The sequence below is a fragment of the Medicago truncatula genome, chromosome 7, assembly GCF_003473485.1.
Source record: "Medicago truncatula cultivar Jemalong A17 chromosome 7, MtrunA17r5.0-ANR, whole genome shotgun sequence".
In the NCBI taxonomy this organism is placed as follows: domain Eukaryota; kingdom Viridiplantae; phylum Streptophyta; class Magnoliopsida; order Fabales; family Fabaceae; genus Medicago; species Medicago truncatula.
In genome coordinates this window covers 912,927-931,963 of record NC_053048.1, presented here as the reverse complement: position 1 = coordinate 931,963, position 19,037 = coordinate 912,927, and the positions used below count along the sequence as shown (strand labels likewise).

Here is a 19,037-nt window from a genome sequence, read left to right as displayed (position 1 = left end):
TGATAATTATGTTGACATCCATGCCATTCAAATCTTCCTCACAAAGAACCCTGTCCCCACATTGTTAGCCGATATGTACCATTCCATACACGATAGGAACCAGGTAGGTCGTGGGGCTATCCTCGGTTGTGCACCTTTACTATACAAATGGTTTACCTCTCATTTACCCCAAACCCATTCCTTTCAAGCCAATCCAAGAAATCTCTCTTGGTCTAAAAGAATCATGTCCCTCACTCCATCTGACATAGCCTGGTATCACGCCACCCATAACTTCAGAAACATCATTGTCAGTTGTGGAGAATACTCAAACGTACCCCTTCTCGGTATGCAAGGAGGAATCAGTTACAACCCTATCCTTGCCAAACGTCAGTTTGGATGCCCAATGGAAACTAAACCGGATAGCATCTACTTAGAGGGTGAATTCTACTTTAACCATGAAGATCCCACAAACAAGAGAGGAAAATTTGTTCAGGCTTGGCGTGCTATTCGCAGACTTAGCAGAAGCCAATTGGCGAAGAGATCAGACTTTTCACAAGGATCTCACACTCAATGGGTCATTAATAGAGCTTCAAGTCTGGTCCTACCCTATCACCTCCCAAGATACCTATCTTCAACTACCCCAGCACCATCCTTACCCTTGGCTCCTGAGACCGTGGGAGAGTGTCAAGAGGAATTGGCTGAGTCAAACTGTGTAGGTGCCATTTGGAAAAGAAAGTATGATGAAGCTATGCTCAAGATGGAAACTATGAGTGGTAAAATAGAACAACAGGATCATGAGATTCGCAAGCAAAACCAACAAATAGTTAAAAAAGATGCTCAGATCCAAGCTCAGAGCACAAGGCTCGCACAATTTATCAGCGCAAAGGAGCGTTGGGACTTTTTCAAGGACGCGCATTCAGATTCCGAGGAGTAGTCTACTTCAGGGGCTCAAGAATTTCCCAAAATGTTCTTATCTTTTCTGTTTTCGCTTTCTTTTATGAACTTTGGAGTCTATCCCTTGGCTCAGTTTGTAAAAAGGGAATTATCTTGTTTTTATTTATAAGTTTATCCTCTATCTCTTTATAATGTTTACAAAATAGCTTTTATAAGTCCTTCGAAAAAAAATGTGTCTATTTTTGCATAAGCATATCATGCATCATCTTGCATTTCATAGTCTCAAATCCAAGTCTCACACAAATTTTCTTCTCCAATCAAAGGTCAGCTCGTTTCAAAGGTGGCACCACGCATCCACTACAAGTCTACTCGTACTCATTACACTCGTGCAACTGTTAAGAGAAAGATGGATTTTCTCGAGCAAGAGAATCGGGCGCTCTGTGAAGAAGTGGCAGCAATGCAGACTAAGATGGACGAAATGGTTGAAATGATGAAGACGATGGCAGATATGCGGACCCAAGAGCAAGCTCAGGCTCAGGCTCAGGCTCATGCTCTAGCACAAGCTCAAGCACAAATTCATGCACAAACATAAGCTCGTCCACCTCCCACCAATACTCAGGCTGAAGCATCTTCCTCTGCCATCCCTGAATGGACAATATGTGCCGACACTCCGACACACTCTGCTCCACAACTCTCCGTGCCTTGGTTCCCGCCTTTTACTGCTGGCGAAATACTCCGCCCCATTGCTTGTGAAGCTCAGATGCCTACTCATCAGGCAACTCATGTCCCTCCGCCTCCTGTAAGAGCTCCCCCAGTTGTCATGACTTACTCGACACCTATGATTCACACTGCTCCACAAAATGAAGAACCCATCTTCCATTCAAGGAGTATGAAGGCCTATGGTCAAGTGGAGGATTTACAAGAGAAGTATGACGAGATGTACCGTGAGATGAAAGCTCTCCGCGGAAAAGAAAGATTTGGAAAAACTGCTTATGACCTCTGTTTGGTGCCAAACGTCCAGATACCCCATAAGTTCAAGGTCCCAGATTTTGAAAAGTATAAAGGGAACTCCTGCCCTGAGGAACATCTGACAATGTATGCAAGAAGGATGTCCGCGTATGCTAAGGACGATCAGGTCCTTATTTATTACTTCCAAGAGAGCTTGGCTAGTCCAGCCTCAAAGTGGTACATGAATCTGGACAAAACAAAGATCCAAACTTTCCATGATCTGTGTGAAGCTTTTGTGGAACAATACAATTACAATGTAGATATGGCTCCAGACCGAAGTGATATTCAGGCCATGACTCAGGGGGTCAAAGAAACATTCAAAGAGTATGCTCAGCGGTGGAGGGATGTTGCTGCCCAAGTCAGCCCACGTATAGAAGAGAAGGAAATGACCAAACTCTTCTTAAAAACTCTCAGTCAGTTCTACTACGAGAAGATGGTCGGAAGTACGCCCAAGAACTTTGCTGAAATGGTTGGCATGGGTGTGCAATTGGAAGAAGGAGTCCGAGAAGGATGTTTAGTAAAAAATGGAGCTTCTACCAGTTGAACCAAGAAATATGGCAACCACATCCCGAGAAAGAAAGAACATGAGGTTATTATGGTGGCCCAAGGAAGGTCTCAGCAAACTTATCCAACCTATCAACACATTGCTGCCATCACACCTGCTGCCAATATTATTCATCCCCCAAATAGCCAGCCTCAATTCCCACAATACCCTCAACAATATCCCCAACAACCATACCAGCAACGTCCATACCAACAACAACCCTATCAACAAAATCCCCCATATCCCTATCAACAACAGCAAACTCGACCACAAAGAATGCAATTTGACCCAATCCCCGTCACCTATGCAGAGTTACTTCCAGGATTACTCAGAAATAACTTGGTTCAAACCAGGCCTCCTCCTCCAGTACCAGAAAGGCTGCCAGCATGGTACAGACCTGATCAGACTTGTGATTTCCATCAAGGGGCCCCAGGTCATAATATTGAAAGTTGTTATGCCTTTAAGTATGTAGTCCAGAGGCTAATCAAAGAAAAGAAGATAACCTTCACAGACTCAGCACCAAATATTCAAACCAATCCATTGCCAAACCATGGTGCTGCAACTGTCAACATGGTCGAAGATTGCCAAGAGACTCACCATATTCTCGACGTTCAACAAATCCGAACACCTTTGGTCCCATTACATGCCAAGTTATGCAAAGTAAACCTCTTTAAACATGATCATGATGGCTGCAACGAGTGCCTTCTGAACCCCTAGGGTTGTCAGAAAGTGAAAGATGATATTCAAGGACTTTTGAACCAAGGAGAACTGGTTGTTGAAAGAAAATGTGACAATGTATGTGTTATAACTCCTGAAGAGCCTTTGGAGATATTTTACGACAGTCGGAAGTCAGTTGCTGCTCCTTTAGTGATTTGCTTGCCTGGTCCAATACCTTATACTTCTGAGAAGGCAATTCCTTACAAGTACAATGCCACTATGATAGAAGGTGGTCGTGAAGTTCCAATACCACCTTTGCCTTCTGTGGAAAATATTGCCGAAGATAGTAGAGTATTGAGGAATGGGCGTGTTATCCCTCTAGTGTTTCCAAAGAAAGTTGACGCTCCGGTAACTGAAGAAACTCGAACTAAAGATTCCGGTGCAATCAAAGATGTGGGTCAGACTAGCGAGACCAAGTCATGTTCTGATTTTGATGAGATTCTCAAGCTGATAAAGAAAAGTGAGTACAAGGTGGTTGATCAACTGATGCAGACTCCGTCAAAAATATCCATAATGTCTTTATTGCTGAATTCTGAGGCTCATAAGGGAGCTTTGATGAAAGTCTTGGAGCAAGCTTTTGTAGACCATGATGTGACTGTGGGACAATTCGATGGAATAGTGGGGAATATCACTGCATGAAACAATCTGAGTTTCAGTGACGAAGAGCTCCCAGAGGAAGGAAGGAACCATAATTTGGCATTGCATATATCTGTGAACTGCAAGACTGATGCTTTGTCAAATGTGTTGGTAGATACCGGGTCATCGTTAAATGTAATGGCCAAAACGACCTATGATCAACTTACTTACAAGGGTACACCTTTGAGACAAAGTGGAGTAATGGTGAAAGTTTTTGATGGTTCAAGGAAGAATGTTCTCGGAGAGGTGGTTCTGCCTATTACAATTGGGCCACAGGATTTCCAGATTACTTTTCAAGTGATGGACATCCAAGCATCCTACAGCTGTTTACTAGGCCGACCCTGGATTCATGAAGCGGGGGCAGTAACGTCTACCTTGCATCAGAAGTTAAAGTTTGTGAAGAATGGGAAGCTGGTAACGGTAAATGGTGAAGAAGCTTTATTAGTAAGTCATTTATCGTCTTTCTCCTTCATCGGAGCCGATAGCGTTGAAGGGACATCTTTTCAAGGACTTGCCATAGAGGAAGAGAATACAAAGAGGAGTGAGGCATCTATCTCTTCTCTAAAAGATGCTCAAAAAGTGATACAAGCTGGAGGCTCTCCCAGCTGGGGAAAGTTGATAGAACTGCCAGAGAACAAGCGCCGAGAAGGACTGGGTTTCTGCCCATCAGCTGATTTGTCCAAGCCTAAGATCGTTGTCGAACCGATCAGAGGTACTTTCCACAGTTCTGGGTTCATTCATGCAATCATTGAAGATAATCTCGAAAGAGTGCCACGAAGCTTTGTGACACAAGGAGGGTCTAGCCACAATTGGGTTGCTGTAGACGTTCCTTTTATTGCTCATTTATCCAAGTAATGCACTTTGTTTCGTCTTTTATGCTTTTTTAAAGAAAATTCTTTCGCCCCGCCCCAAGCGAAAGTGAATCTATCTAGGGTTTTTTGCTTCAAAAATTTATCATCAATCAAATAAAAATGTCGTTTTGTTCCCGACCTTTTGCCTTGCTTTCTTTTATGTTTTTAGAAAAAATGGTAATACAAAAAACCGAAAATATAATCACCTTCTAAAAATCTGCACTTACTTAAATCATCAATCATATATGCAGATTAAAACCCAATGAACCCGTTGAACAACATAGCCCTATGATCTCTCCCAACTTTGAGTTCCCTGTATATGAGGCGGAAGAAGAAGAGAATGAAGAGATTCCCGACGAAATCTCCCGGCTACTTGAACAAGAAAGAAAGACCATTCAGCCTTATGAGGAAGAATTAGAAGCAATCAACTTGGGTACCGAAGAAGACAAGAAGGAGGTCAAGATTGGGGCATCACTTGAGGTAAGTGTCAAGAAGCGAGTGATAGAGCTTCTCAAAGAATATGTTGATGTGTTCGCTTGGTCGTACCGAGATATGCCAGGTCTGGATACTGATATTGTGGTACACCATTTGCCTTTGAAGCCCGAATGTCCGCCGGTCAAGCAGAAATTGAGAAGAACCCGTCCTGATATGGCCCTCAAGATCAAAGAGGAAGTGCAAAAACAGATCGATGCAGGTTTCCTCGTTACATCAAAATACCCTCAATGGCTAGCCAACATAGTGTCTGTTCCGAAGAAGGATGGCAAAGTCAGAATGTGTGTTGATTACCGTGACCTTAACAAAGCTAGTCCCAAAGATGATTTTCCATTACCTCATATTGATGTACTGGTTGACAACACTGCAAAATCCAAAGTGTTCTCCTTCATGGATGGTTTCTCCGGTTACAATCAGATCAAGATGGCGCCCGAAGACAAAGAGAAGACGTCTTTCATCACACCTTGGGGCACTTTCTGTTACAGAGTGATGCCGTTCGGTTTGATCAATGCAGGGGCTACTTATCAAAGGGGTATGACTACTATCTTTCACAACATGATACACAAAGAGATTGAGGTTTATGTGGATGACATGATCGTCAAGTCAATCACTGAAGAACAACATGTTGAGTATTTGCTAAAGATGTTCCAACGGCTAAGAAAGTACAGACTTCGTCTGAATCCCAACAAGTGTACTTTTGGTGTTAGATCCGGAAAGCTTCTGGGCTTCATTGTTAGTCAGAAAGGTATTGAAGTAGATCCAGACAAGGTCAAAGCCATCAGAGAGATGCCAGCTCCGCAAACAGAAAAACAAGTAAGGGGGTTTCTCGGACGACTGAACTACATCTCCCGTTTCATTTCTTATATGACTGCAACATGTGGGCCGATATTCAAACTCCTCCGCAAGGATCAAGGGATTGATTGGACAGAAGATTGCCAGAAAGCTTTTGATAGCATCAAAGCGTACTTACTAGAACCTCCGATTCTCATCCCTCCAGTTGAAGGAAGACCACTAATCATGTACCTGACTGTACTAGAAGATTCCATGGGTTGTGTGCTCGGACAACAAGACGAAACTGGAAGAAAGGAGCATGCCATTTATTATTTGAGCAAGAAGTTTACCGATTGTGAATCTCGCTATTCCATGGTCGAGAAGACCTGTTGCGCACTAGCCTGGGCCGCCAAACGCCTCCGTCACTATATGATTAGTCATACTACTTGGTTGATATCTAGGATGGATCCGATCAAGTACATCTTTGAGAAACCCGCTTTGACAGGAAGAATTGCCCGGTGGCAGATGTTATTATCCGAATATGATATTGAGTACCGTTCCCGGAAAGCAATCAAAGGCAGTATCCTTGCTGATCACTTGGCTCACCAACCAATTGAAGACTATCAGCCCATCAAGTTCGACTTTCCTGATGAAGAGATTATGTATTTGAAGATGAAAGATTGTGACGAACCGCTACTCGGGGAAGGTCCAGATCCTGAATCAAAATGGGGTCTAATATTCGACGGAGCTGTTAATGTTTATGGTAGCGGAATTGGGGCAATCATTGTTACTCCTAAAGGTGCACACATCCCCTTCACTGCCAGGTTGACGTTCGACTGTACAAACAACATGGCAGAGTACGAAGCATGTATCATGGGTATCGAAGAAGCCATCGATCTGAGAATCAAGAACCTCGACATTTATGGTGACTCAGCCCTTGTAATCAATCAAATCACAGGAGAATGGGAGACTCGTCACCCCGGCTTGGTTCCCTACAAAGACTATGCAAGACGATTACTGACCTTCTTCAACAAAGTCGAGCTACACCATATTCCTCGTGATGAGAACCAGATGGCGGATGCTCTGGCTACTTTGTCTTCAATGTACCAAGTAAATCGTCGGAATGAAGTGCCACTGATCCATATCAGACGTCTTGAAAGACCCGCTCATGTATTCGCCACTGAAGAAGTTGTTGATGACAAGCCATGGTTCCACGATATCAAATGTTTCCTTCAAAGGCAAGAGTATCCACTTGGAGCATCCAGTAAAGACAAGAAGACTCTAAGAAGATTGTCTGGCAATTTCTTCCTGAACGGGGACATTTTATATAAAAGAAACTTCGACATGGTGTTGCTCAGATGTGTTGACAAACATGAGGCAGACTTATTGATGCATGAAATACACGAAGGATCCTTCGGAACTCATTCTAGCGGACATACAATGGCCAAGAAGATGTTGAGAGCAGGCTATTACTGGATGACAATGGAAGCTGATTGTTACAAGCATGCCAGGAAGTGTTATAAATGTCAAATCTATGCCGATAGGATTCATGTACCGCCAACTGCACTCAATGTCCTTTCCTCCCCGTGGCCATTCTCTATGTGGGGCATTGACATGATTGGAAGAATTGAACCCAAAGCTTCAAATGGACACCGCTTCATTCTAGTGGCTATTGACTATTTCACCAAGTGGGTTGAAGCTGCATCTTATGCTAATGTGACCAAGCAGGTGGTAGTCAAGTTTATCAAGAATCATATTATTTGCCGCTATGGTGTCCCTAGCCGGATCATTACAGATAATGGGACGAATCTGAACAACAAGATGATGAAAGAATTGTGTGATGATTTCAAGATCGAACACCATAATTCTTCGCCTTACAGACCTCAGATGAATGGTGCTGTCGAAGCTGCAAACAAAAATATAAAGAAAATCATCCAGAAGATGGTGGTGACTTATAAAGATTGGCATGAGATGCTTCCCTTTGCATTACATGGATATCGTACTTCTATACGCACATCAACAGGGGCAACCCCTTTCTCTTTGGTATATGGCATGGAGGCAATACTTCCCATAGAAGTTGAGATTCCTTCAATACGAGTTTTAATGGAGGCTGAATTATCAGAGGCTGAGTGGGTTCAAAGTAGGTATGACCAATTGAATCTGATCGAAGAAAAGCGCATGTCTGCTCTTTGTCATGGTCAGCTGTATCAAAAGAGGATGAAGCAGGCTTTTGACAAGAAAGTTCATCCCCGTGAATTCAAAGAAGGTGATCTTGTGCTCAAAAAGATCTTGACTTTCCAACCCGACTCTAGGGGCAAGTGGACGCCTAACTATGAAGGCCCGTATGTTGTCAAGAAAGCTTACTCAGGCGGTGCCATGACTCTTCAAACCATGGATGGTGAAGAACTTCCACGTCCTGTGAACACAGACGCAGTCAAAAAATACTTTGTCTAAAAGTTATAAGAACAGCTCGGTAAGTCGAAAACCCGAAAAGGGCGGCTTAGGCAAAAATGAGCGTCTCGGTGGGCTGAAAACCCGAAAGGGCGGCTCAAGCAAAAATTAGAGACATTAAACAGAAATCATTATCCTGGTAGGCTAAAAACCCGAAAGGGCGGTCTATGCAAAAGTTAAGGATAAAAAGAAAAAGACAAAGTAACTGCATCCAGTCAGGCACAATCCACTTGGGGCATGTCTACTATCAAAGAATCTCCAAATCTGAGGCATCAAAAGCAGCAAAATTCAAGAGTTGTAAGGGGGAATGGGGTTATGAAGTTCAATGTACCTTCCCATTTTAAAATTACCATTTTTTTCAAATTTTGTAAAAAAAAATCCATGAAGTCATGTCATCTGCAGGCTGTCATTCGAATCAATAATATTCGAGCCTATGGCCCTTCTGTTTGAAATTCCCCTTTTATTCTATTTTTAAAGTTCTTTCCATTGTTTGATGATAATATTTTGAAGTAGAACTCTTAAAAAAAAAAACTTTTTTCCATGTCTTTTAAAAAGGCATAAATGCACAAGTACATATTAGGATTTGAGAGTGAAAGAAGCATGCGTCAGCACGTTCCTCCAAGAATGATTAGACCCCACCAGACAAGCATGATTGGACGCTGTTGAAAATTCAAAAAAAGAGGGCACAACGACGGAAGTGTGTCAATGGAAGAACATTATGTATCAGCTTACAAATGGCGACTTTTTCCAGACTTTTAATGGGTTTCGTCCCCATAAGGCATATGTTTGATACTTTGTCCCCAATGAGGTCATCTCCAAGGAAGTTTGCCGAGTGTATAGTACTGTGATGTCAGTCCACTTTCCACCTTACCAAATCTTGTCTTGTCTCATCGAGTCCATCTATCATATACAATAAATACATTCATGCTTTCGGACGTTAATACATTCATACACCCATACATCCATGCATCAACACTTTCATACATTCTTATACAACATATGAATCGCATCATTCGTACGTGGTTGCATCAATCGCACAAAGTTTTGTTCAATAATATCCCCTCAGTTCGGTCCTCGTTTCATCATTATGTCAAGTGGCAAGTTCTAACAAATGAACAGCTTGTAATCATCATTTACATCAAAGGTGTCATCCCCAGTGTGTCTGGTCAAGAGATGTCACGAATCAATCAATTTCAAGCGGCAAGTTCCTGACAAAAGGACAGCTTGAATCTATTTTCAGTCAATTTCAAGCGGCAAGTTTCCTACAAAAGGACAGCTTGAACCTATTTTCATCCAATTTCAAGCGGCAAGTTTCCGACAAAAGGACAGCTTGAATCTATTTTTTGTCAAATTCAAGTGGCTAGTTTCTGACAAAAGGACAGCTTGAACTCATTTCAAAAGTGTCATACCCGGCATAAAGCCGTGCTAGCCATGTCACTAATCAATTTCAATTTCAAATTCAAATTCAAAAAGTGTCATCCCCAGCGGTAGCTGTGCCACTGATGTCACTAATCAATTTCAGTTTCAAAAGTGTCATTCCCAGCATAGTTGTGCCACTAATGTCACTAGTCAATTTTCAATTTCAATTTCAAACCAATACAATAACTGACAGTATTTTCCCCAGTGAAACTACATTCCCCTAGCGGAGTCGGATCCCTTTCTTCAGCGAATTCGGGTATCCCATTGTTGTTTCTCATTCCTGTCAAGCCATCTATGTCGTCCTGCATTCATGATTGCCTCACATGCATTCGTAATTACATCGAATGCATTCATAGCATCTTAGGTCAAAAATGGTGTACTCTGTATTTAAGTCTCTTCGACCTGTCAATTCAAAGATTCCATCTTTGAATCTCCGGACGAAGAAACTTAAATAGGGGCATCTGTCATATCCCAATTTTTGACCTAAGACAGCACTGACACGTGTCATTTAACTCCGACCGGTCTCAGCCTTTCGAGCAAAAAATTCGGCAGGGAGGTATTTTAAAATACCTCATAGTTGATTCCGAGTCGGGCCCTCTTCTCTCAATTTTCATTTAATTTTAATTTCCATCTTTTATTAACTTTAAATTCATTTCATTTTTAACCTTTATTTTATCTTATTTTTGTTTTATTTATTCTTAGTCCTTTTATTTTATTTTTAATGTCCAAAAAAATAAATCAAAATTTTGTCCGATAATATCCAAATAAACAGCTCATTCACAACTGTCAATTTCTTCTCCAAGCAACAAAATATCGTGTTCCTCTCCAAGCAGCAGAAATTCAGCTCTATAAATATAACCACCTGCACACAGACAAAGGGAGGGGGCCCAACAGCAAAAAAATAGCAATAAACTAAAAATACAGAGAACAATTTTCCAGCAAACACACACTACCAACTAACAAAATTCCAGCCCTAATCAACTTTCCAACAAAACAATTTTCATTCAACCTCTTTCGATTCAAATCTTCACAGAAACCCAAACGCATCAACTAAGCATCAATCACGCACACAACATCAGAATCACGTATCCACAATCCTAATTCCAAACCATCATACTCAAATCAAACCCCATTCACAACCATCAAAACCGTGAAACACCACCACCAAACCAACACAGATCCAGATCAAGAAAAAAAAAACAATAAAAAGGTAGTAACCCTTTTTGTAGATCTAGGGTCCGTTAAAGCTCATTTCATAAAAACGTTTTCAAAAAAGAAAGGAGAAAGGAAAGGTTAATCTTTTGGTAAAAAAAAATCAAAAAAAGAGGAGTTTTTGACTCCGGCGCGATGGCGCCGCCGTGAAAACTCACCGGCCACCGCGCCGGAACCGCCTCCGGCCACCTCTCTTCTCATCGGAGAAGATGAAGGATTCTAGAGAGAAGGCAGAGCCTCTCTCTCTAGAAATAAGAGAAGAGAGAGAAGTTTGAAGTGAAAATGAATAAAAAAACCGGTGCCTACCTATTTATAACGCTAGACTGAACCGGTTCAATCTTGGAACCGGTCTGAACCGGTCTATTCCAGGCCCACACGCGCCTGGCCTCACCCAAGGCCCAAATCCTTTTCGTTTTATTTTCTGCACCCCCTTTACTGCTCACACACCCCCAACATCTCATTTTTCTAATTTCTTTTTCATGCATTTTAATTCTCGCTCTATCTGTTAATCCAGAGTGCTCTGGTCCTCAGTTAACTGTTAATATTATAATTATTCTCCAGAACAATCTGGTCCTCAATAATTGAATTAATCCAGAGTGCTCTGGTCCAAAATTAACTTAATATTATATTCTTGCTTAATTTAGTTATTCTCCAGAACAATCTGGTCCTTGTTAATTAAATTAATCCAGAGTGCTCTGGTCCTAAAGTAACTGTTAATATTATATTTTTGTTAATCCAGAGTGCTCTGGTCCAAACTTAAATGTTAATATTTATTTATTTTTGTTTAACTTAATTATTCTCCAGAATATTCTGGTCCATGTTAAAATAATTTCACAATTTAGCTTAACTTCATTTTTCTCATTCTGCTTATATAATTTTCATATCTTTATTCAAAAACAACAAAAACATTCAAATATCAAAAATTCATAAAAGAACTTTTCACAGTAAACCTTGATCTTAAATCAAGTGACCGTCTTTTTATTTTTCTTAATCAAATTTCAAATCAATTCTAATTCAACTTCAAGTCAATTTTCTTCAATCTAAAAAAACACAAATCAATTCTCACTTGCCATTTGGCTTTTTATTTCAAAACCTTTTTCAAAACATATAAAAAACACCAAACAAATCAAACGTCAATTTCTACCCCGAACTACGAGGTTTTGATCCCTCACGGGTACGTAGGCAGAGGACCTTGTCCTTCCAAGTCAATTAAAAAACAATTTTCTTTTTCTTCTCAATTAAAAAACAATTTTCTTTTTTTTCTTTTCAACTTTCAACTAAAAAATATTTTTCTTTTTTTTCTCTTCAATTAAAATCAATTTTCTTTTCTTTTTTCAACTCATCATTCAATTCCATTTTCATCTCTTTAAAAGCAAGCAAGTTATAGTACCAAAAGTTAAATAAAATCAAGAGGTTCTCGTAGAGTACTACGAATATTTAGGGTGCTAATACCTTCCCTAAATATAACCAACCCCCGAACCCTAAATCTCTTCAAAATGGGTGGTTTGGAACTTTTTCCCCTTAAAAAAAATTTGTTCAGTCGTGAGATAAAAAGTGAGTCAAAAGCTAATCAAATGGCCTTTGACGTCCGAAAAATGGCGCGACAGATTTCATTGAATATTTCACAAAAATTAAGAGTTAAAGATTTTATTTTTATTTTATTTTATATATATAACAACTTCCTCTTTGCCTTTTACATTGTCTTAGCATATGGACTAAATTTTTTAATTTAGTGGAGGTCTTATTAATGGCTAGTGAGCTTAAGTACTCCAATGCTAAAATAATGTGAATCCATAACTTATATGTGTCATCACAACAATTGTTAGTTAGACTATTTATCTTAGCTTAAAAAAAGACTTTGGATCTGTTTGGTAAGCCCATCTAATGAGCTTATAGTTTATAGTTTATAAGCTCGTTTGATAAAAAAAGCTCTGTTTGATAACGATTTTTTACAACGAACTTATAGCTTATTTTATGAGCTTATAAGCTATTTTTCAGATGCTATTACAAGTAGCGTTTGAACTTATAGCTTATAGCTTATCATGTTTTATTCCATTTATAACCTTACCACTTTAACTAAAACCCATGTTTACTTACCCTTAATAATTAATTTTATTATAATTTAAAACAAAACAAAAACGATGCTACATCTACATGTACACACGATTAAGCTTACAATGGTTGAATGTCTACCACGAAACCATTGTTCAGTATAAGATACATACAATTTTTTTCTATTGTTGTTGTCCTTTTAATTGTGCAATGTAATTTTTATTTTCAATTGTGCTACTGCTGGGTATGTATGTATATATATATATATATTTTTTGTTTTATCCTTCGTTTTTTTTAACAATTTTTTTTTTCAATCTTATGAATTGATTATTTTTTATTTTATTCTTAAAATAATTTTGTATACTTTAGTTTTTTTATTAATGTATAATAACTGGAAACTGAATCGAAATAAATTGAAAATAAATTTTTACCAAAAAACAATAATTTAATAATATATAAACATTTATTAAATTTAAAATATTTAAATTATCAAATATCTTAAATATTAATTTATAGTAGTATAAATTTTATATGAATTAATAATGTCCTTTTATGTAATTTTGCATTTATCAGCTGGTCAACCACTATTTTTACCAAACACTTTAATTAGCTTATAAGCTATCAGCTATCAGCTATAAGCTATCAGTCATCAGCTGTCAGCTATAAGCTATAAGCTAGCTTATCAGCTATCCGCTATTTTTACCAAACAGAGCCTTTACTTATCATAAAAAAATGACTTTACTTATCTTATAGTAACTTTTTGGAAAACCTCTTTTTCCTAAAACCTAGATAGTGAAAGCTGAAAACAATTGAATATTTCAAGATTTCTTAAAAAAAATTAAATATTTCAAGATTTTTTTCCTTCAAATTATTAGTTTTTTTTTTGACAAATTCAAATTATTAGGTATTGTTGTAAGCATTCAAAATATTTTTCATGGGATACTTTTCTATATTTGGAAAATTCATATTTTCCAAAACCGGACGAAAATTGCACCAAAATCCAAAAAGAAACAAATGAGAGCATATACAAGCCAATAGAAACATAGAATTATATACTTTTTTGACAAATAGAATTATATACTTTATGAGTATATTCACCAAAAAACATATACTCAATGAGTGGTGTCCAATCTTCTTTTCCCTAATGTACTTTTGCATTGTTAAATGAAATGATGTAATTTTATGATTTGTTTTATCCTATATTTATGAATTATGATGTGTATGACAATTTTCTTCTCATAAATACAAAAATGTTTTGCTTACACATGCATCTAAATATATTTTCTCTAAAAAAAAATGCATCTAATTATATTTAATGATTATGTCGTTTTGTTATCTCAATTGTAAAATATCTTATCAAATACTTATGTCGTAAAATGTGTAAATATATAAAGAACTATTCAATTAAACTTATTTTCCCTGATATGATTTTTTATTTAAAACAAAAGGTAAAAGGGCCTGCACTTTTATCACCCAAAATGAAAAGCGCATGCACTTTATACTTTATTAATTTTTTTTTCTTCTCAAAAAAATAAATAACTAAATTAACGTTCATGGTCAATATCGCTCTAAAGAATATAACTCAATCTGTTTATGAAATCTAAAACTCTACTGGGAGCTACACTAGGATATTCCTATCTATATCTTCATATATACACCTCCACATATTATGCATCTTTAGCAAGACCACTAAATTTGAGGATGAAACACTATATTCTCATTCCTCATGTGATCGATATCCATGAACTCATTGGTGATGCAGCTAGAGTTAGACATGGCAACGGGGCGGAGCAAGGACGGGTTTTAACATACTCGACCTCGCCCCTGCCCCCATTTCACGGTACCCAGTCCAACCCTGCCCCGCCCCAGACTCGGCAGGGATAAAAACTTTCCCCCAGATCTGCCCCCAATGGGGACGAGTTTCAAACAAATTTTTTTTACAGGGATGTTTTTCAAAGTTTTTTTTTTAGAGGGATGAAAATCAAAACTGACCCAAATTACAGGGACGAAAATCATATTTAAGCCCTTTTTTTTTAATTCATATAATTTTTTACCAAGTACAATAACGTTATTTTTTTTTAACGAATAAAGTTATCTCAATTATATATTCTTAAACACTTTTTTTATAATAATGATTGTTGTTGGTGTCATTAAAAAGATAAATATGGTTAATTTAGTTTGTTATAATTTGAAAGCAACAAACATTTATATCTATAATTTTAATCAAAAAATCAAAATTTCATAAAAATATAACATTCATAATTTTTAAACATTAGCGAAATAAAAAGAGCAAAAAAACAGATACGTAAATGTCTATCTTTTCATTAATAAATAATAAAAAACAAATATCCAGAAGCCCTAGCTCAACTGACAAAATGCCGAAATTGTTAGGCGCGGGGTTCGAACCCCGGTGCCTCCACTTGTGTGTGTGAGTTTATAATAGCTTTGTCATTTCGTCTATAAAAAAAAAATATATTAAAAACAAATAAATGATTTTGATTGTTCGTGTATTATGTGTTTATGTCTTTTTCTATCACATGTTAGAGTTCATTCTCTTTCATGTCTTTCTCTTCCTTTTCCATCTATACCTCTTTTACACCTCTCAAATAATTCTAAAATGAAGTATAAGAATTGAGACAATCATTATCTCCTACCCTATCGAATTCTATGGTTGAAAGACCAAATCAAAAACTAAATTTGTAGATAGCCAAGTGTAAAAAGTGAGTGGTGAGGGAATCCAAGTGCTCACTTTATTCCAAGTGCTCCCTATATTTATATTCCATATATGCTGACCATGCATTAATTTTCTTTTCTGGTTGTAGAGCCTACGAACGAGTAATAGATTTAGAAAGTATCTATTTTGTGGCTAAGGATCAAACATCAATCTAAATTTAGAAATTTAGATGCACTTACATGATTGTGATTTTGTAATTTCTTACATGTGGAGACAAGTATCGAAATTTAGAAAAAGGTGTTGAAGATATAGTTATATTTTCTCGCACACCATAAATTGGTCGGAATGTGAAACTCTCAAGTATTTTTTCAGGGAAAAGTGATGATATTTGTACAAATGTATGACAACTTATGTGATACTACCTCCCGTTCCTAATTATAAGGCATTTTTAAAAAAATAACGGGAATTAAGATAGTGGATATTTGTATTAAATATGTTTGTAATTACTATTGTTTTTACAATTTTATCCTTTAGGAGAGAGGGTTGATTTATGTTTTCAACATATTATTTATTGCTGATTGAAGAAAAAGAAGTATAATAAATAAGGGCATGTATGTAAAAAAATAATTAATATAGTTGGAAATAGCAAATGAGTCTTATAAAAAGGGACAATTTTTTTGCAAAATGGTTTTATTATTAGGGACGTCGAAGGTAATAATTTTTATTCTCTTTTTTCATTGGACAAAATTGAAGAGAGAGAGGATAAAAACATCATGTGAGTATGAGAGTGAAAATTGTTAAAAAATTATTTCAAAATAATTGTGCAAATGTAAATTGAATGATACATTATTGTTTTCCATGAGATAGTCTTGTATGGTCACTAAATAAAATAGTGCCGGTGACCTTAACTCCAATGTTAATACTAAATAATCTGAATATCTATTACATAATTTAGCTGTGTCATCGCAACAATTAGTAGTTAAACTTTATTTATCTTGCTTAAAGAAAAAGACTTTACTTATCTCATACTACATTTTTGGATTAGTCCAACCTCTTTATCCTAAAACCTATAATAGTCTTTTATTAAAAAAAAAAAAAAAACCTATAATAGTGAAAACATTAAATATTTCAAGTTTTCCTTCAAATTATTAGGTATTGCACCAAAAGAAATTCACGGAAAACTTTTCTATATTAGGAAAATTCATATTTTCAAAACCTGAGGAGAATTGCACCAAAATCCAGAAAGAAACAAATGAGAGCATATATACAAAAGCCAACCCATAACTAAAAGCCAATAGAAACATAGAATAAGATAGGTTTAATTACACTTTTGGTGCTCGTATTTTGACCAACTCACGAAAATGGTCCTACCTCTTTTAAATCGAACAAAATCGTCCCTAAACTATTTGTTTTTAATTTGTAGTTTTAGTCTTATCTTCATATTTTCAACTCCAGAAACGCACATAAATGATAGTTTTAGTCCAACCACATATGCTCAACCATGAAATAAACAAGGAATAAATCATGCGGGTACAAAGAATCTACTTTGTTCAACACACAAACCAAGAAAACCCTAATTTCTAAGACATGTTTCAGGTATGTAACATGTCTTAGAAATTAGGTTAGCGTGCTGAATAAAGTAGATTTTTTGTACCCACATGTTTTATTCCTTGTTTATTTCATGGTTGACCATAGGTGGTTGAACTAAAACTGTCACTTCTGTGCGTTTATGGAGTTGGAAATAGGGAGATAGGACTAAAACTGCAAAAAAACATATAGTTTAAGGAAAATTTTGTTCGATTTAAAAAAGGTATGACCATTTTCGTGAGTTGGTCAAAATGGAAGGATCAAAAGTGTAATTAAGCCTTTATATACTTGATAAGTATATTCACCAAAAAAACATATACTCGATGAGTGGTGTCCAATTCTTCTTTTCCTATTGTACTTTTGCATGGTACTCCATTAAATGATATATATAGTCTACATTATAAACCACCTCCGTCTCTAATGATGTATGTAGTTTGGGTTGTACTCGATGAGTGGTGTCCAATTCTTCTTTTCCTAATGTTCATTCATCCAAAACTGTTGTACTCCAAAAGTACAACCCAAACTACATATATCATTTATTGAATGAACGTATATGTTTATAAGATAACGAGAATTAAAATAGTGGATATTTGTACTGAAAATTATGTGGTTTATAATGTAGACTACATACATACATCAATTTTTATGTTCATTCAATAACTGATTTGTTTTATATATCCTACATTTAAGAATTATGATGTGCATGACAATTTTCTTGTTACATTTTCTTTTTCATAGGCAAAAGTAACTCCAATATGAATATCTTCTTTGGTATCGGGTCTCAAACCGAGTTTCTCAAGGTTGAAGAGGGAAACTCTCAAACAAGTAACCTCTTAGGAGACATGCCAATACTTCATACTTTTCCTAACTGAAATTTGAACATTTTATTTTTTGCAACATTATTAAAGACTTAATCATTACCATCTAAGAATCACATATATAATTGATTATAGTTTGTTGATAATGTAATTTGTTTACAACGATGATTTTTTTTTTTTTTTGACAAGTTTACAACGATGATATATCTTTGAAAATTAAACTCTTATAAATTATTCTATGAATTTAATTTGTATACATTATAAGTATAAAAACGTGTTTCTTACACGTACATCCAAATATATTTAATGATTATGTTGTTTAGTTATATTAATTGTAGAACTATTTTAAACCAATAACATATTCAATAAACTATTTTTCCTAAATTATTTTTTATTTGAAGCAAAAGGTAAAGGGGCATGCACTTTTTTCTTTGAGGGCCTGCACATATTTTTTGAAAAGAAAAAGCGCATGCACTTTATACTTTATTTGTTTTCTTCTCAAAAAATAAATAAATAAATTAACCCTCACGGTCAATATTACTCTATACAACTTCCGGTCACTATTATAAGGAAAAATTCACATTTTACGTTCATTCAATAAATGATATATGTAGTCTACATTATAAACCATATACATCATTATTGAATGAACATAAAAAATAATATTTTTGCTTATAACAGCGACCAGAGGATGTATAATATAACTCAATCTAATTATAAAATCTATTTTTTTTTTAAAAAAAAAAATAAATAAAGAGGCCTAAACACGAAAAAAGAAAAAAACTAAATAGAAATGACTCTTGAGTGACTCCACATATCGTTATCCCCATAATAATGAAATCTAAAACTCTACTAAGAGCTACACTAGGATAATCGTATGATATCTATATCTTTATATATACACCTCCACAAATTATGCATCTTTAGCAAGA

The 19,037-nt window shown here is 36.4% G+C and overlaps 1 pseudogene; it reads left to right on the top strand.

Moving 5' to 3' along the window:
• Positions 1–1,279: 1,279 nt before the first annotated feature.
• LOC112416432 (uncharacterized) lies at positions 1,280–8,346 on the top strand (annotated as a pseudogene).
• The last annotated feature ends 10,691 nt before the right edge of the window (positions 8,347–19,037 follow it).